This window comes from Phyllostomus hastatus, unplaced genomic scaffold (genome assembly GCF_019186645.2).
Source record: "Phyllostomus hastatus isolate PE091 unplaced genomic scaffold, TTU_PhHast_1.1 phas_contig_80, whole genome shotgun sequence".
In the NCBI taxonomy this organism is placed as follows: domain Eukaryota; kingdom Metazoa; phylum Chordata; class Mammalia; order Chiroptera; family Phyllostomidae; genus Phyllostomus; species Phyllostomus hastatus.
In genome coordinates, this window is record NW_025333960.1 from 476,984 (window position 1) to 496,280 (window position 19,297).

General features: G+C 40.3%; 1 protein-coding gene across 3 annotated transcripts in view; it reads right to left on the minus strand.

Moving 5' to 3' along the window:
- The window catches only part of RAB7A (RAB7A, member RAS oncogene family), an 87,017-nt gene extending 79,624 nt beyond the window's left edge, over positions 1 to 7,393 (minus strand). For 2 of the 3 annotated variants that reach the window (XM_045849956.1, XM_045849957.1), the window contains exon 1: positions 7,170 to 7,393. The gene's annotated coding sequence lies outside the window, so the exon portion shown is untranslated. Of the gene's footprint in view, positions 1 to 6,720; positions 6,743 to 7,169 lie in introns of those variants that run through there. The other variant, XM_045849958.1, reaches the window with a different exon arrangement.
- Between the last annotated feature and the right edge of the window lie 11,904 nt (positions 7,394 to 19,297).

Genomic DNA, 19,297 nt, shown 5'->3' on the forward strand with positions numbered 1-19,297 from the left:
AAATAAATGTAATGGGAAGGAAGGAAGGAAGGAAGGAAGGAAGGAAAGAAAGACAGAAAGAAAGACAGAAAGAAACTGAAAACTTACTGGAAAAAATAATGACAGAAAACATCCCCAATCCCACAAAGAAAATAAAGATGCAAGTCTTGGAAGCTCAGAGAGTCCCAAAATAGTTAGGCCCAAAGAGGACCACACCAATGTACATCATAATTAAAATGCCAAAGGTTAAAGATAAAAAACTAATCTTAAAAGCAGCATGAGAAAAGCAGAGACTTAACCTACAAAGGAGTTCTCATAAGACTGTCACCCAATTTCTCAAAAGAAACCTTGCAGGCAAGAAGGGAATGGCGAGAAGTATTCAAACTAATGAAAAGTAAGGACCTACAACCTAGATTACTCTATCCAGCAAAGCTATCATTTAGAATTGAAGGGCAGGTAAAGTGCTTCCCAAACAAGATAAACTTAAAGGAGTTTATCATCACAAAGCCCTTATTATATGAACTGTTAAAGGGAGTTTTCTAAGGAAAAGATCACAACTATGAAGGTAAAATAACAGCAAACTCACAACTATCAACAACTGAACCTAAGAAAAACAAAAACACACTAAGCAAACAACTGGAACAGGTATAAAATCATAGAAATGGAGATCACATGGAGGGTTACTACTGAGGAGGATGCGGAAAAGGTACAGGGAATAAGAAGCATAATTAGGTACAAAATAGATGAGGGGAGGTTAAGAATAGTATAGGAAATAGAGAAGCCAAAGAACTTTTACGTACAATCCATGGACATGAACTAAAGGGGCAGGGGGTACTACCGAAAGGAATGGGGGTACCAAGCAGAGGCCAGATAAACGGGAGAAAAACACTGGGACAACTATAATAGCATAATCAATAAAATACACTTTAAAAAAGAAACATAAATCAATGGAATAGAATAGAGAGCCAAGAAATAAACCCAAGTCTCTATGGTCAATTAATTATTTGACAGAGGGGGCATGAGTATACAATGGAGTAAAAACAGCCTCTTCAATAAATGGTGTTGGGAGATCCGGACTTATATATGCACCGAAAAGACACTACACCACCAACTTACACCATACAACAGAATAAACTCAAAATGGATAAAAGACTTACATAAGTCATGACACCATAAAAATCTGAGAGGAAAACACAGGCAGTAAAATTTCAAATATCCCACATAGCAAGATTTTCATAGATATATTTCCTAAGACAAGGGAAATAAAGGAAAAATTAAATAAGCAGGACCACATCAAACTAAAAAGCTTCTGCACAGCTAAAGAAACCATCATCAAAATGAAAAGGGAACCAACTGTGTGGGAGGACATATTTACCAATGATATATCGGACAAGGGTTTGATCTTCAAAATATATAAAGAACCCATCTGACTCTACATGAAGACGACAAACCACCCAATTAAATAATGGGCAAAGGACTAATAGACACTTCTCCAAGGAGGACATACAGATAGCCCATAGATATATGAAATGATGCTCAACATCACTGGCCAACAGAAAGATGCAAATTAAAACCACAACGAGGTATCACCTCACACTGGTCAGCATGGCCATCATTAAAAATCAACAAACAAGTGTTGGAGAGGATGTGGAGAAAAGGGAACCCTAGTGCAGTGGTTGGTGGGAATGCATACTGGTGCAACCACTGTGGAAAACAGAATGGAATTTCCTCAAAAAACTAAAAGTGGAACTGCCTTCTGACCCAGAGATTCAGCTGCTGGGAATAAACCCTAAGAATCCTGAATCACCTATTCCAAAGAACTTATGCACCCCTGTTTATAGCAGTGCTATTTATGATAGCAAAGTGATGGAAATAGCCTAAAGTGCCAATCAGTAAATGAGTGGATCAAAAAACTGTGGTACATTTATACAATGGAATACTACACATCAGGAAGAAATATGGAAATCCTACCTTTTGCGACAGCATGGATGGAACTGGAGAATATTATGCTAAGTGAAATAAGCCAGTTGGTGAAAGACAAATACAGTATGATCTCACCTGTAGGAGGAATCTAATGAACAAAATAAACTAACAAACAAAATAGAACCACAGACATGGAAACATGGAACAGACTGACAGTGACCAGAGAGGATGGGAGAGAGGGATAATGGTATAAAGAAGGGGAAGGGACTAGTCAAAGAACATGCATGAATGACCCATGGACATGGGCAACAGCACGGGAATTGACTGTGGGAGTGGGGCGTGGGAAGGGCAGAGGAGGGCAAAGGGGGGAAATTGGGACAATAGGAAAACAATAAAAAATTTCCTATTACAGTCTACATTCAATTATTATTCTGCAATTAGTTTCAGATGTACCACAATGTAATTTTTAAAGGATTCCTGAACTGTGCTGGATAACTCCAGGAAAGCCAACAGTAAGACATAGCTCTTTACTTAAAAGAGCAGAAGCACATTTGAGAGCCAAGCAAGGTTACAGAATTCATAAAACTGCCCAGGAATCAAGTCCTTCCTTAACATGCTTCCTTACATTTTCTCTGTACTAACATAAAGCAGTCCTAAGAGATCAGAAAATGGACAAAAGAAATCTGTCAGACTGATCTCCACAGCAGTGATGACATCACCAAAACAGAGAGCCCTAGGGGAAGCTTGAGGTCCTCTGCATTAAGTATTGCATCTTGCCCTGACTGAGCGCCTGCCTGCAAACCAAAGGGTCGCTGGTTCGCTTCCCAGTTAGGGCACGTGCCTGGGTTGTGGGCCAGGTCCTCAGGAAAGGGGTGTATGAGAGGCAATCACACATTGATATTTCTCTTCTTCTCTTTCTCCCTTTCCCTCTGCCTAAAAAAGAAATAAGTAAAATCTTAAAAAAAAAAAAAAAAAGACTGCATCTTCACACAAACAAGATCAGTTCTGTATATCACCATTGTAACCAACACCCAAGATCTCTTCCTTCCCCAAAGAGACATTGTGCAAGTAGCTATTCTTAAATTTGATTTTGAAATCACAGCCTGGAGTATTAAAACTGAAACTAGTGAGAAAAACTGCTAAAAAGCCTGTTCTGATTTCACCCACCACATCACTTTTACCACAATCACCATTAAGTTTTTTTTTTGTATTGATTTTCCAGTCAATACATTTTATGTAATTATCTAGTTTTGGGGTTTTTTTTTAAGATTTTATTTATTCATTTTAGAGAGGGAAGGGAGGGAGGGAGATAGAGATAGATAGATAGATAGATAGATAGATAGATAGATAGATAGATAGATAGAGAGAGAGAGAGAGAGGAAGAGAAACATCAATGTGCTGTTGCTGGGGGTTATGGCCTGCAACCCAGGCATGTCCCCTGGCTGGGAATCGAACCTGGGACACTTTGGTTCCCAGCCCGCGCTCAATCCACTGAGCTACGGCAGCCAGGGCTCACCATTAAGTTTTAAAACATAAATGCAAACTCTTTTTCTGTATTTAATGCATGTGTGTGAAGGAAAAAGCAGAAAATGGAAGATGTGATGTTAAATAACTGCAAGATATAGACACATTGCAGAATGCTGCTGCAGCAAACTGCAGACAGCATAAACATCTGTCTATCTAGTCTAACAGAGATCTATTAGATGGTATTAATATATAAGTGATAACACACGTGATGAATGCCTGAGAATACAATGGCAATGTTACATGGGAGATAAGAGTCAGCAGAAAGTCAGTAGCTGCAAAAGGGAAGGAGGCAGTTTATTTCAAGAGCTTCAATCTCCTTCAGAGAATGACATCAGTACCAAGGGGAACCACTCTTTAGTCTTACTAGGACTCCTCTCCTTACCTACCTGGAAGGCCTTGCCTGTAACTCTTAGTCCAATATCTGGTCGACGCTGAATTACATAGATAGAGCATTAGACAATTTGTCACAGAAATAATGGTAAGTATGTCAAAGCTCAGAGAGGAACAGTACATAAGATGACTGTCATACATGTGTGATCTGGGGTCTGGGTTTGCTACATCTTGTGAACAAAAAAAGCTAATGTCAAATGTAAGGGCAAAAATGTTACTAGTGCAGAGGTCTTTGGAGATTTATTAAAAGCTAATCAAATAACCAAAATCTTTTTGCTTTACTTGGCTGTGAGATCAGTAATTGAATTTAAAGATACACTTCACTATAAAGCAATGCTCTTTGATTATAACATGTGGGGGCAAAAATAAAATAAAAAATAAAAATACTGTTCCAAGTGGTTGCTAACAATTACCCGGAAGAATATACTGAAAAGAACTATTTTTGAGTGCCTTCTACCTTCCACCCTTCTGTCTGTTTACTCATATAGTTCTACCATAAATGCAATTTCAGATCCCCTTTTAAAGAGGGAGCCAGAACAGTTGTGGGAGTTGGGTGACATAGGTTTTATCTAGGATGACATGTGTTCTGTGAATGGCAGGCACTACTTTAAAACTTTCTTCTTCATCTGAAGAAAAAAAATCCAACATGCCAAATGTGCCTTTGTTCAAAGAGGACTGCAACAGCTAGCATTTGCAGTGTTTAACGGGAGGACATAAACTAAAATACCTCCTGTGAAAACAAGAAAATGCTACCAGAGAAAAAGGAGAAGCAAAAGGCTATTCTTCAAAAGACATGAGCAATTAGAAACCCTAATATTCTCTTCCATGATCTCTTCAAGAGCAAACCATACAAACGTCGTTAAAAGTAACAAAGCCTTCAAGTTAGCCAGAACACTCGACTGGATTATTATGAATTCACTTGTAGAGATGAGAAACAACTCCTCTTTTCAAAATACTCAAGTTGTACCACCAAGCAATTCCACAACATAATGCCTGGCCATGGTCACTCACTATTTTTAAATTTCTTGTGGACAGGAAAAATACCTGTATCGCTGAGTCAATATCCAGCAATGCCTGATACAAGGTAGATACTGGAAACATTTGATGAATAAATGAAAAGGTGCTTATCATTACTCTCCTCTATACTTATATATTATTTAAGGTTACCATACATACTACTCACTTACAAGGGGATACCTCCAAAAACCAGAATTATCTTCTGTAAGGCACACCCCTTGTAATATACAGGCTTCCCCTGCTAGCTGAGTGTCCTAGGAACCCATCTGTATCAGTGTACCAGCTGATGCTGATGTGAGAGGCTACATTCAGCTTCAGTGATTTTTAAGACTCTTTCAGCTTGTTTGCCCATTTCATATGGGTGATTTACAAATACACCTGCACACACCACATCAGGTGCTCAGCAGCTTTTGAACAAAAAAGTACATGACTCTCGTGCCCCACTCTCCTTATTCACCAGATCTCCCTCCAAACAACTATGTTTTGCCAATGTGGAAGAGGAGAAAAAATTTACGCCCCCCCCCCCAAAAAGGGCAGAAGCACTAAAGGCATCAAAATTGATGCATTCAAAAACTGTTTTGAGCATAGGAAAAAAGTCTCGATAGGTGTATTGCTTCAAATGGAGAATACTCTGAAGGTGACTGAAGTTTAAACTTGTAAGCATACATAAATTTCCTAAGCAAATTCTGTTTTTTGGGGGTCCCCTCTTGTAAATACATTAGGCTGGGTAGCAAAGTTAAGAATACAACAGGGTTGTGAGTACTAAGCTTGAGCTTGGACAGTACCTTCAGAAGTACTTACAACTTACTTTGCAGTTCTTACACTCAAATCTGAACAATCTCTCCCAAGTCTGAAGAGAGAAACACACTAATAGAAGGCTATTATTCCATGAATGAGCAGACATAAGGCTAATATGCTGCTTAAGTCACAAGAGACAAGAGCCTATTCTTTTGGAAACCAAAGAGAGAATGTAGTATTTTCAACAGGAAGAACCAACGACTGGGCATTATGTACTAAGATTTTAGGAAAGGATGACATGGCAGGATTGCCAGACTTACCTCATTTGACGAAAGATTTAAGTAACCTAATTTTTCAAACCTCAATTAAGTACTTTGCTAGAATTCCAGAGCTTTTAATTTATTGGCATTGCACTACAAAAAAGACGTGTTAAAAGTCCAACCTAAAATGGGATTATTTTATGGCTTCAAGATAGAACTAATGTTATCAATGGAGGCTTTCAAAAGACATCACTAGGAAAAAAGGTTAGCAGAGACAGGGGGAGAGGCAGATTCCAGGTGCCAAAAGATAAACCACAAGCTTTAGGGGCATCTGAAAGCATTACAACCCTCAGACTGAGTATAGTGCTTTGGAGTCTGGCTGCCTAGGCTTGAATCTCTGCTCCATAACTTAGTAGCAGTGTGGCCTTAGACAAATGACTTAAACTCTGTTTTCTGATTTCCCTATCTACAAATGGGCACAATAATAATACTTCATAACTGGTGTTCTGAGAATTAAATATAACCTGTGTGAAGGTCTTTCAACGTTGCCCAGCATACTCTAAGTGCATTATTATTCTCAATTTTCCCAATTTTAGGAACCATTATGCAGTAAGAAGTCCCCGACTCGTGTTCCCACACACAGTTCCAGAGCCAACCAGTCTTTCCCCCAGTGTTGGAAAACTTCCTTCAGGATTTACTATAACATGTTTACGATAAAAAGCTCCTTGCCTCCCAGAGCCAGAGGCATGTCACATGTATACGAGTGTTTGAGGCCAGCCCCGTACATGTGACCTGCCTCACCGCTCTGATTCAGTTGCTGTCAGGAAACTTTATGCACTAAAAGAGTCAGGCTGTTCAACTGAACAGATGGAAACGTGGCTCAGACCTGGGAGATTTCACCAATGCCCGCGCGAATGGTGGCGCCTGGTTTCCCCCGACACAGCAGCTGAAAATCGGCTCCAACACTCTCCGGCTCGCTACTCCAAGGAAAGCAACCGGCTAGCGCGTCCCGCAGTGAGCACAGGGCTTCCAGCGCTCTGCGGCCACCCAAGTCAGGAATCCTTCCCGGGTCTCCGGTCTTAACTCCACCAACAAATAATGGGTCCGTGACTACCGGCCCCAGGTTGGTAACAGGGCCAGAGGTCACAGCCGGCGACCTCTGAACTCTCCCAGGCCGGGCCTGCTACAGGGCCCTGAGCGACGCGGCCTTTCCCCGCCGGGCCCCTTCTGGACGCAGAGCCTGACCAAGAAAGAGATGACGCGAGGCCTTGGCGACCGAGGAGCTGAAGAGGGGGATGGGGCCAGGCAGCCAGCCGGGCTGGGCCCGCTGCTTACCTCAGCCGCTCCGCTGGGGGCACCGGGCCGGGAGTGTCACGAGGACTCCTACGAAGAAGGAGACGCTAGCGAAGACAGGGACAGGAGCCCAAGTTCCGATCCCAGCGATCGCTTCGCCGCTCTCTAGGACTCCAAAACCAATGCGGCCACCGCCTCCGGCTTTATGGCCAAGACTCAAGCTCCGCTCCCACTTCCGCCACCGCCACCGCCCCGAGCGGAAGTACCTGTCACGAGGAGTTAGACGTCTGGTGTGAGGGAGGAGCCCTGCCTCAACCCTGCGTCACGTTCGGGTAGCCTCACGCCTGGGCTTGGATCACGTGGGGTAAACATGTCTGCCCCTTATGATTGTCTCCATGTTTGAGTCTCTGGCAAGGAGAAGGACGGCGCCATGTTGAGCCCAGAACCTGAAGCTTCCAAGCCATCCTGTGGTTCCCCCGTAATAACGAAGTGGGCGAAAGCGGGGGGCCGGAGAGAAGACCAACTTAAACCGGGCCGTGCATTAGTGTTATTAGTGTCGCTCTCTCGAAGGCCCTGATAATCAACGAAGTAGTTATGTGCCTTGAGCTAGTCAAGATGAACAAAGTTTACTCTAGGAACGGGCTTTCCCTGGGAGAACTGTGAGTAGTGGGAGACAAGACAGTGGTTATATCACAAACTTACATCAGGTTAAGAAAGGGCATCCATATTTCCTGAGCACCAAATGTAATCCTGTATTACACTTTGGATAGTTTCCATTTGTCCTCACTTAAATGACTTGAAAGATGTTCATCATTTTGCAGATAAGAAACAAACCCATCACAGGTCACTTGACCTAACTTACAGAGTAAGTGGCAGTGCAGGCATTTGAACCAAGTGTTTGATGCCAATGTGTGTGATCTTTCTAGTAAACTGAAAATGACTGTACTGATGGTAGCAGAGTGATACACAGAAGTGAATTAGACATTGACAGTACAGGATGGCAGAAGAGTGAGGATGTATAAAAACATTAATTTCATAATATGAGGCCCAGTATTTGGATTTTTATAAGCTCTGAAGCTTCGTGCAGAGCCTAACTTTGTCTTTTTGGGCTCTGAAATGCCCTGCAGAGCCAGGAGCACCCCTCTGTACTTGCATTGTTGTTAAATAATACTCTCTGTACTATTGAGACATAAGAACATCCAAACCTGTATGTAGAGAATGTTTACGAATTATTTGGGCCAAACTAATGAAACTAATTTCTAGGCCAGGGAGCTAGACATCAATGCTTTGGAAAATAACAATTTTGCAGTTTCTTTCATGTATTTGAAAATTATGGAGAAGACATATGGAAGATTGGAAAAAGCAAGGTAAACATTAGATTACAGGATAGTTAACAAGAGGGAGAAGAGAAATCCTCTTTTTAGGATTTCTACCCCTTTGAGGGGTATTATTTCTGGCATTTCAAAGCTGTGTTAACCTAGATGCACAAGAACAATGGCCAGGGCTGGCTTAAAACTTTTCACTAAAGAAGTTGCAGACTTGGTGCATGGCCACCCAACATGGCCTACCCAGTTAGGAATTTGTGATCAGATCATCCTCTGAGGTTACTTTCCATAGAACTCCTTTTTTTTTTTTGTCCATATGATGATTATGTGATCAAAGCAGATTTATTTTTTCACAGGCCTGGGCTAAAACTAGTACTTCATAAAAGCCTAATCATATATTGCCCATGGTTCTCACTTCGCAACCCCACTTGCTTCAACGGTGAGTCAGCCATCCATTGAAAGTCCAATTGCCCCTACCCATCAAAAAACAAGTGATATATGTTTATTGTCTTGTTTCCCCTAGCAACTCATCTGTTTAATCAGCAGTTCCTTGCAACTTTTGCCTTTATAAATGCTGCCCTATCACATTCATTTTGGGACATATTCTTTGTTCATATTGAGGGCTACGATTTGCAAATCATTATATGAATAAACTCTCTCTAAATTTATTTATTTATTTTAACATATCTCTGGCCCTGGCTGCTGTGGCTTAGTGGATTGAGTGCTGGCCTGCGAACCAGAGGTTTGCCAATTCGATCCCAGTAAGGGCACATGCCTGGGTTGCAGGTCAGATGCCCAGGTGGGGGTGTGGGAGAGGCAACCGATAGCACATCTGTATTTCTCTCCCTCTCATTCTTCCTCCATTCCCCTTTCTCTAAAAATAAATAAATAAAATCTGTTTTAAAATACTATCTCTGGATGTTTGTTTACATTAATGGCAATGAGGATGGGGATTGTGGAACTCACTGTGTCAGGCACTCGCAGATCCCTTTGAGTTCAAGTTGTCTTAATTCACCATTGGAAGGCATGCATAGGTGAGTCCTCTCAAATCCTCGATCTCCCACAGTTTTGATAGAGATCTGAGAATTTTATTCTGACAGTTTTATCCTTAAGGGAGGGACCCCTCTATAAAGTTTTCAGGAAGGGAAGCCTCCATAAGGGATCACAAGAGTAAGATTTACCAATAAAATCTTGGGCAAAAATCTTTCTCAAGATACACAGGAAAGGGTTCCTTCAGTTGGTAAATACTTCTAGCTCTAAAATGACCTCTGAAGCCACCATCCAGCTCCCCTACAAGATATATATTCAATAACTTGTGGCCCCAATAGTTGCGATTGGCTTAGTCTCTGGACAAGAATTACATGGGACAATTTATAACGTTTTTCACCAAAATGGATGCCTTCAAAATTTCCAAATTGACTAATTTGAAATCTCAACTCAAATGCCAAAATTTTCAAACCTGCCAAAGGAAATGTGAGGCTTTCTGTAATTGGTATTTTAAGCCTCAAAATGAGACCATAGAAAGCCACTGCATCCCACCAAAAAAATAATTCTAAACTTAATAAATGCCTCCAGAAATTAGAAGATAAGACTTGTGCTTGTGACCCTCCTCCCTTAGTTTCTTTTTTTAAGTTTATTTTTAAAATTTATTGATTGATATTTGAGAGAGAAACAACAATTTGTTTTCTACTTATGCATTTATTTGTTGCTTCTTATATGTGCCCTGACCGAAGATCAAACCTGCAACCTTGGTGTATCAAGATGATACTTTAACGAACTGAAATTCCCAAACAGAGCCATTCCTCCCTCAGTTTCAAATTCTCTGGAACACTCTTTTCTTCAAAGCCTGAAGTCTGAAGAGACCCTCCTCCAGCTTTCTGCACCTCACTAGTGGGCAGCTCTGCAGGAGTTTTCCCCGTGCATGAGTACTCATTCAATGCTGTGAGCTTTTCTTTCCTTCTATTGTCTTTGCTTGTTCTGTAGTCATTAAGGAAAGAGAGAGAATTTCTGGTCAAGAGGGAGATGTAAGTAGACATGCTTCACCTCCTCATGAAACCATACAAAGAATTAAAACTAGATCTCAAAAGAAAGAACACCCAGAACCATCAGAAAACAGCTGTATGGAAGTCCAACAACCAGGGATTTGAAGAAGCCACATTAATCCAGATGGGTAGGAGAGGTGGAGTTGTGAAGATAGGCAGAGGAGTGAACAGATGTGGTGCGGCGCTGAGAGGCAGTGGTGGTGGAACAGAAAATCCCACATTTATGTAGGGTGGATAAAAATTAGGAGGGATACATTGGGAGTGAGCGATCCCAACCCCTGGCCAAACTGCACTTCCCAGGGTTCCAGCGCCAGGAAGATAAATCCCCATAACTTCTGGCTATAAAAACCAGTTGGAGTTGGGGCAGTGAAAGAAACTCCTGGATTTTTTCCCTGCCTGGTGTGGTTCAGTGGATTGAGTGCCAGTCTGAGAATGAAAGGGTCACCAGTTCGATTCATAGGGATGCCAGAAGGAGACAAGGAAGAGCAAGAAATTAAAAACTTATTGGAAAAAATAATGAAAGGAAAATTTCCTAATTTGGTGAAGGAAATAGACATACAAGTCCAGGAAGCACAGAGAGTCCCAAACAAGATGGATCCAAACAGGACCACACCAAGACACATCATAGTTAAAATGACAAAGGTAAAGATAAAGAGAGAATCCTAAAAGCAGCAAGAGAAAAGTAGAGAGTTACTTACAAAGGAGTTCCCATAAGACTGTCAGCTGATTTCCCAAAAGAAACTTTGCAGGTGAGAAGGAACTGGGAAGAAGTATTCAAAGTTATGAAAAGCAAGGACCTACATCCAAGATTACTCCATCCAGCAAAGCTATCATTTAGAATGGAAGGGCAGATAAGGAGCTTCCCAGAAGAGGAAAAGCTAAAGAAGTTCATCATCATCAAGTTATTATTATATGAAATGTTAAAGGGACTTATTTAAGAAAAAGAAGATCAAAACTATGAACATTAAAATGACAATAAATTCACAACTATCAACAATTGAATCTAAAAAACAAACCAAGCAAACAAGCAGAACAGAAACAGAATCATACATATGGAGATAATTTGAATGGTTACCGAGTGGGGGGATAATGAGGGAAAAGGTGCAAGGATTAAGAAGTACAAATTGGGCCCTGGCTGGTGTGGCTCAGTGGATTGAGTACTGGCCTGTGAACGAAAGGATTGCTGGTTCAATTCCCAGTCTAGAGCCTGGGTTGCAGCCCAGGCCCCCAGCAGGGGGTGCACAAGAGGCAACCACACATTGATGTTTCTCTTCCTCTCCTTCCCTCCCCTTCTCTAAAAAGAAAGAAAATATTTTTTTAAAAAAGAAGTACAAATTGGTAGTTACAGAATAGATAAAGGGATGTTAAAAATTGTATAGGAAATGGAGTAGACAAAGAACTTATATGCATGACCCATGGGCATGGACTAAGGGGGGTATTGCCAGAAGGAGGGGGCATTGCTGGGTGTAGGGGTGCAAAGGGGGGAAAACTGGGACAGCTGTAATAGTATAATCAATAAAGTATACATTTTAAAAGTCCAGAGATACGTTTTTAAAAAAGAAATGTGGAGAGTTTATTCATATGATTTTCAAAATAGGAAATGTAACCCTCAATATGAACTGAGAATATGTCACAAAATGGAAGCGATAGGTCAGAGTATATAAAGGGAAAAGTTGCCAGGAGCTGCTGGGCAAAAGATGAGTTTACAGGGGGGAAAAAACCTCTGTAAACTTATATCATTTGTTTTCTGATTGGTGGGGTCAACTAGAATTTTAATGGATGGCTGACCCAGTGATGAAGCAAGAGGCATTGTGAATTGAGAGCAATTGGTAATATATGATTAAGCATTTATCAAGTCCTAGTTTCAGCCAGGCCTGTAGGACAAAAAGGCTCTCTTTGATCATACAATTATAGTACAGAGAGTATCACTTAACAATGATGCAAGCAGTACTATTTACCAAACAGTACAATAGCATGGAGGTTGGGGGTAATGAATCTGCTGAATCTGCAGAGCATTTCAGAACCCAAAAGGACAAAGTTAATGCTCTGCAAACAGCTTCAAAGCTGAAGTTGTAAATATCCAAATATTGGGCCACAAATTATGAATTTAAAGTTATCACAAGTCCTCATTTTCCACTTTTCATCACACCTGATAGAATGCCAGAATGCTGATGAGTCCAGTGATGAATCCAGTTTCTCATTTTGAGTTTCACTGTTGTTGCCAGAGTAGTATGGCTCCTTGCTCTAGGTCTGTTTCATTTATGGAGGAGAAAAATTTGACCAAAGTTTAATAGGGGTTTAGTCCTGATGGCCAAAATCTGTAAGACTGAATGATTAGGACAAAAGAAGTTAAAGTGGCAGTCCTGGCTGGTGTAGCTCAGTGGATTGAGTGCCAGCCTATGAGCCAAAGGGTCACTGGTTTGATTTCCAGTCAGAGCACATGCTTATGTTTTGGTCCAGGTCCCCAGTAGGGGGCACACAAGACGCAACCACACATTGATGTTACTCTCCCTTTCTCCCTGCCTACCCCGCTCTCTAAAAACAAATAAGTAAAATTTTAAAAGAAACTGAAACTTATTGGAAAAAATAATAAAGAGAAACATGACCTTGGAGTTCCAGCTAAGATTGAGGCATAGGTAGAAACCCTTCACTTCCTCACACATCCAAAAAACAGGATAATAAGCAATCTAAAAGTAATAAACAACCAGAAGTGCCAGAAAATCAAACTGCATGGAACTCTAATAATAAAAAAAAATTAAAGAAACAGTCAACCAGACCAGCTGACCGGTAGGAGGCAGATGGGCAGACAGGCAGACGGAGAGAACCTAGGGCAAGACAGTGGACTGTGGGGGCGGGGCTTGCTGAACAGGAAACTGAGACTCAGAGCTGACTATGGACAACAGTGGGGTTGCCCTGGTGGGAAAAACTCCCAGTCTCACATGAAAGTTTGTTGGAAAGTGGGGCTAGAGCCCAGCAAGCGAACTGCATTGTTCCCTTTCTGGCCCCTTCCCAGAAACTGCAACACAGCAAGGAGGGTTGCCCATCCTGGCGAATACCTAAGGCCCCACCCCTTTACAACTTATCAGGTGTACCAAGACAAATAAATATGGCCCAAATGAAAGAACAGAGCAAAACTCCAGAGAAAGAGCTAAGTGATGAGGAGATAGCCAACGCAACTGATGTGGAATTCAAAACACTGGTAATCAAGATGCTCACAGAACTGATTGAGCTTGGTCGAAAAATGAAAGATACCCAAAGTGAAATAAAGGAAAATATTCAGGGAACCAACAGTGACAGGAAGGAAACCAAGACTCAAATCAACGATTTGGAACAAAAGGAAGAAACGTACAACTGGAACAGAATGAACAAACAGGAATTCAAACAATTAGAGACAGGCTTAGGAACCTCTGGGACAACTTAATTTAAATGTTCCAATATTTGAATTATAGGGGTGCCAGAAGGAGAACAACAGCAGCAAGAAGTTGAAAACGTATTTGAACAAATACATTCAAGGAAAACTTACCCAACTTGGTGAAGGAAATAGACTTCTAGGAAGTCCAGGAAGACAAGAGTCCCCAAGAAGTTGGACCCAAAGAGGAACACACCAGGGCACATCATCACTGAGTTACCCAAGATTAAAGATAAGGAGAGAATCTTAAAAGCAGCAAGAGAAAAGGAGGCAATTACCTACAAAGGAGTTCCCATAAGGCTATCAGCTGATTTCTCAAAAGAAATCTTTCAGGCAAGATGGGGCTGGAAAGCATTCAAAGTCATGAAAGGCAAGAACCTACATTCAAGATTACTCTATCCAGCAAAGCTATCATTTAGAATGGAAGGTCAGATAAAGTGCTTCCCAGATAAGGTCAAGTTAGAGGAGTTCGTTATCACTAAGCCTTTTATTACATAAAATGTTAAAGGGACTTATCTAAGAAATTGAAAAGGAGCAAAAACTATGAACAGTAAAATGACAACAAACTCACAACTATCAACAACTGAACCTGAAAACAACAACAACAATATTAAGCAAACAACTAGAACAGGTACAGAAGCAGAGAAATGGACATCACTTGGAGGGTTTTCAGTGGGAAGGGGGAGGGGAAGAACGGGGGGTGGGGAAGGTACAAAGAATAAGAAGCATAATTGGTAGGCATCAAATAGACAGGGTTGGTTAAGAATGACAGAGGAAACAGAAGTCAAAGAACTTATATGTATAACCCATGAACATGAACTAAGTGGGGAATGCTGGAGGGTTGGGGGGTGCAGAGCGGAGGAGGGATAAAAGGGGAAAATTTGGAAACCTGTAATAGCATAATCGATAAAGTATACATTACAAAAAAAATCTCACTTATCATGTGAGGAATCTAATGAGCACAATGAACTAACAAACAAAATAGTAACTGAAGCTTAGATACATTAAACAGACAGCTGTTGGAAAGGAAGCCAGGAGTGAGGAGTGGGGACAGGATGAAAGATGGTGAAGTGATTAACAAAATTACATTTATGCACAACTCATCCAGAAGGACAACAATCTGGGGACTGGCTTGGGGAGGGCAAGGGTGGAGATTGGGGGAGGTGGGAAAGGGAGAAAAAGCAGGAACAACTGTAATGGCATAAATAATAAAAATAAAATGTAAAAAAAGTATTAGATGTTAATAAATTTAAAGATATGTCTGTCTATTTTAATTAAGCTAAACTTAAATTAGTTTCAACATTAAATTTTTTTCCAGATCATGTATCCTGAAATGCATTTAAATCTGTTTCTGTTATATTTCTTAATCTACATAAGTGCTTAATTTCTTTAAGCTAATTGAGCACAGCTCTTTATATAAACTAATTTTAGTATTTCCTCAGAGGTAGATACACATACATATCTATAGATGAACAGAGACCTGATAGTTTCAATCTCAAAAGTTTAACCATAAGGCAGGTATATAAGGCAAAAGGGGAAAATTCATTAATTTATAACAGTTGAAATAAATGTATTCATCCAGATGGCTAAGCCTTTAAGATTTTTATTTTGACCTTGATAAACAATTTTTAAGAAGACTGTGGGCAGGGCAGAGGGCTGCTTAAGCAAGGAAGCCTTTCAGCGACTTGTATTTTTTTTTTTAAGATTTTATTTATTTATTTTTAGAGAGGAAAGGGAGGGAGGGAGGGAGAGAGAGAGAGAGAGAGAGAGAGAAACATCAATGTGTGGTTGCTGGGGGTTCTGGCCTGCAACCCAGGAATGTACCCTGGTTGGGAATCAAACCTGGGACACTTTGGTTCCCAGCCCGCGCTCAATCCACTGAGCTACGCCAGCCAGGGCTGCGACTTGTATTTTTAAAAAACACTTTCTTTTTTTTTTTCCTTTGGTTTCCTTTTTATATTTTAATCTGTAGGACTTTAAAAGTTACTGAGGCTTAGAAAATCCTGGTAGATTTAATTGTCAAATTTTTGAACATAGAGTTGTTATATTCTTTAAATTTCTTGTCAGGTTTCAGGCAGGATAAACAGTAAGAAATTTTAAAGCCCAAATAGGCAAAGTTTCTTTTAGGATTCGTTTAGAAATTAATTTGTCTTCTTCAAACTTTTGTTTATTGAATAAAGAATGCATTTTATTGTCTCCAAAATGTTTGGATTCCTGTCCTTATGAAATCTCTCTCTTTTAAAAAATATATTTTATTGATTATGCTATTACATTTGTCCCAATTTTCTCCCCTTACCCTCCTCCACCTGGTACCCCCATTCCCTCTAGCAATCCTCCCTTTAGTTAGTGTCTATGAGTCCTGCATATAAGTATTCTGGCTTCTCCATTTCTTATACTATTCTTAACCTCCCCCTGTCTAATTGTATCTATTAATTGTGCTTCTTAATTCCTACACCTTTTCCTCTATTTCCCCCTTTTCCCCTCCCAGCTGATAACCCTCCAAATGATCTCCATACCAATGATTCTGTTGTTGTTCTGGTTGTTTGCTTTGTTTGTTTTAAATATTTTATTTACTGATTTTTAGAGAGGAAGAAGGGAGGGAGAAAAACATCAATGTGTGGTTGCCTCTCAAGCGCCCCCTGTTGAGGATCTGGCCCACAACCCAGGCAAGCGCCCTAGATTGGGAATCAAATCAATGACCCTTTGGTTCTCAAGTTGGCACTCAATTCACTAAGCCACACCAGGTAGGGGGCTTAGTTTGTTTTTTTAAATTTAGTTGTCGATAGTTGTGAATTTGTTGCCATTTTAATGGTCATAATTTTGATCTTTTATTTCTTAAATAAGTCCCTTTAATATGTCATGTAATAATGGCTTGGTGATGATGAACTCAATGTCATTCAATGTCATTCTCCTGCTCAAAATCTTCCCAAAAATCAAAGCAAAACCTAAAGTCTTTACAAACAAAAGGTCCAACCCCAAAATACCTTTCTAATGTCATCTCCTTTCAATGTCTCCTCTGATCAGTCTATTCAAACTATACTATTAATAGTTTAAGAAAAGAGAAGGCACACAATAACTCAGGCCTTTGCAGTTGTGTTTATTTCTATCTGAAACTCTTCCCTCAGATATCTGTATGGCTACTTCCTCACTTTCCTTAGGTCTTGAATATCATCTTCTCAGTGAGAATAGCCTTCCCTATTTAAAACTGAAGTTCACCTTTCTACGGCCACTAGATATAAAACACTTACTTGCTATTTCCCTTTCTGCTTTTTTTGTTTCTTTAAATTGCTTACTTGTTTGCTTATTGTCATCTCCCCCAGTAGAATGGCAGTTCCATAAAGGTGGGGATTTTTGTGTGTTTCATTCATTGCTATACCCTTGATTCCTAGAAGAGTGTGGGACACAGTAGGTGTTCAATGAGTACCATTTACAGAGTATTCAGTGGAATTTGGAAATAGTCTCAAAGGCAAAGAATTATGGTAATTCCACCCCATTCTGCAGCCATTCAAAATGCTAGGTTTGAAAATAAAGTAACAGCTAGAAAACACAAGAAAAGTCACAGCACAAAGACAAAAAGAGACTTTTGAACCCCTAGCCTTCTAAGAAGCAGAGTGAGAAGCCTATCCAAATGCAATTGTGGACTATTTCTTATGGGAAATAAAGGAAGACTCAGAAGAAACCCATGGGCCAAGAAGATGGAGTCAAGAGTTGCAGAGAATCATTCCCAGGGAGCAGGATTAGACCTTAATCAAAGAACTGACAATATGGGCCTAACTGGATTTCAGAATTGCTATGATCAGTAGTAGCTATGTCACTCCTGCCTTTCCCATTTTTGAACAGAAGTGTATACTCTGGTTATCTAACATTTGTCAACTCTATTTTGGGGGTCGGTAGAGAACAGATAACATGTCTGCAGCTCACAGGTCTTCAGAACAACAGGAACAGTACTCAAGAAGGTGTTCTTGAGGAATCATAGCTGAAGAGCCTTGTCACACCTGGACCTGACCCTATGTGACTCAGTTGGTTGGGCACCACCCCACAAACTAAAAGATTGCCCATTCAATTCTTGGTCAGGGCACATGCCTGGGGTGCAGGTTCAGCTAGAGAGTGTATGACAATATCCATTATGACCCAATAATGTGTTGGGATGAGAATTTTGGGGGTCCTTGGGAGAGGTGAGCATATTTTATACATGAAATATAAATAATTTGTGTCCAGAAGGTAGAGCACGGTCGATGAAAGATAGCAATAAATTCTTTACTCCTTCTTTGAGTTGTGAAATCTACTTTCCTTCCTTTTGAATTTGGGATGACCAATACTTACTTGTTTGGCCAATAAAATGTGGCAGAAGTGATAACCTGTGATTTCTACCGCTAGATGCCTTACACCTTTTGTTCAGAACTCTTGAAATGTCCAGACTATAGAGGCTTCTCAGAAACCACCTTCCATGTTGTAAGAAGTCCAACTATGTATAGTCATTCTTATCAACAGGCCCAGTTGAGCCCCTAGTAGGCAGCCAGCATCAATTGCTAGCCATCGGGATGTCCAACCACGTTAAACTGCAAGTAACTCCAGATCCAGTAATAGGCCCCAGTGAGAATTATCCAACTGAACCCAGCCAACATACAGAACCAAGAAATGTTAAATTTTGTCTTAAGTCACTACATATTGCCACGGTCCAGCCGCAGCTAGGTCCAGGGTTTCCTGAAAGGTGGGTAAGGTGTCGGCGATGGGAGGCAGACGACAACACTCCTCAGAGGACAGTGATGCTCTGTTCCGTTTATTGCAAGTACAGGCAGGTTTTTATACTTTCATTTTTAGCAGTGATTGACATTTGCGATTAGGTAAAGCAGAAAAAAGTTAATACAAAGGTAACCAGGAAAAATACAAAAATTCCTATAGATTCAGTTATATTAAACAAAGATTATTTTAACCAGGAGAGCCATAAATCAGACAATTAGAAATAGCTGTATGTACAGAGTTTGAATGTCTTATTGTTTATTAAAGTTCTCAGAATTTGTCATGGGGCAAAAGGATACGCTAATTGAATAGAGGTTATAGGAAATTTATTATAAGGCCTTTGTGATGTCTAACTTACCTATTTACCTTTTCTGTCTAAAATATTTCTCTATGTACCATGGACTCTAACTCCCTGGTAACTGTTTCTATGTGCTTAATTTATAATAGTTAACCAGCTTTTTCTTATTTCTTTGCCTGTCTAATTCTATTTGATATATACTCCTATTCAAGGTAAAGGCGGGGCTGTTACTCCAACAACTTTTAGACACTCAGGGGCTATTTCATTAGAGGGGATTTTATTCTTTGGTCAAGAAATTATTTTATACAACTTCATTGGAATTATGCAAATCAATAAACTGGAGATACAGATATCTA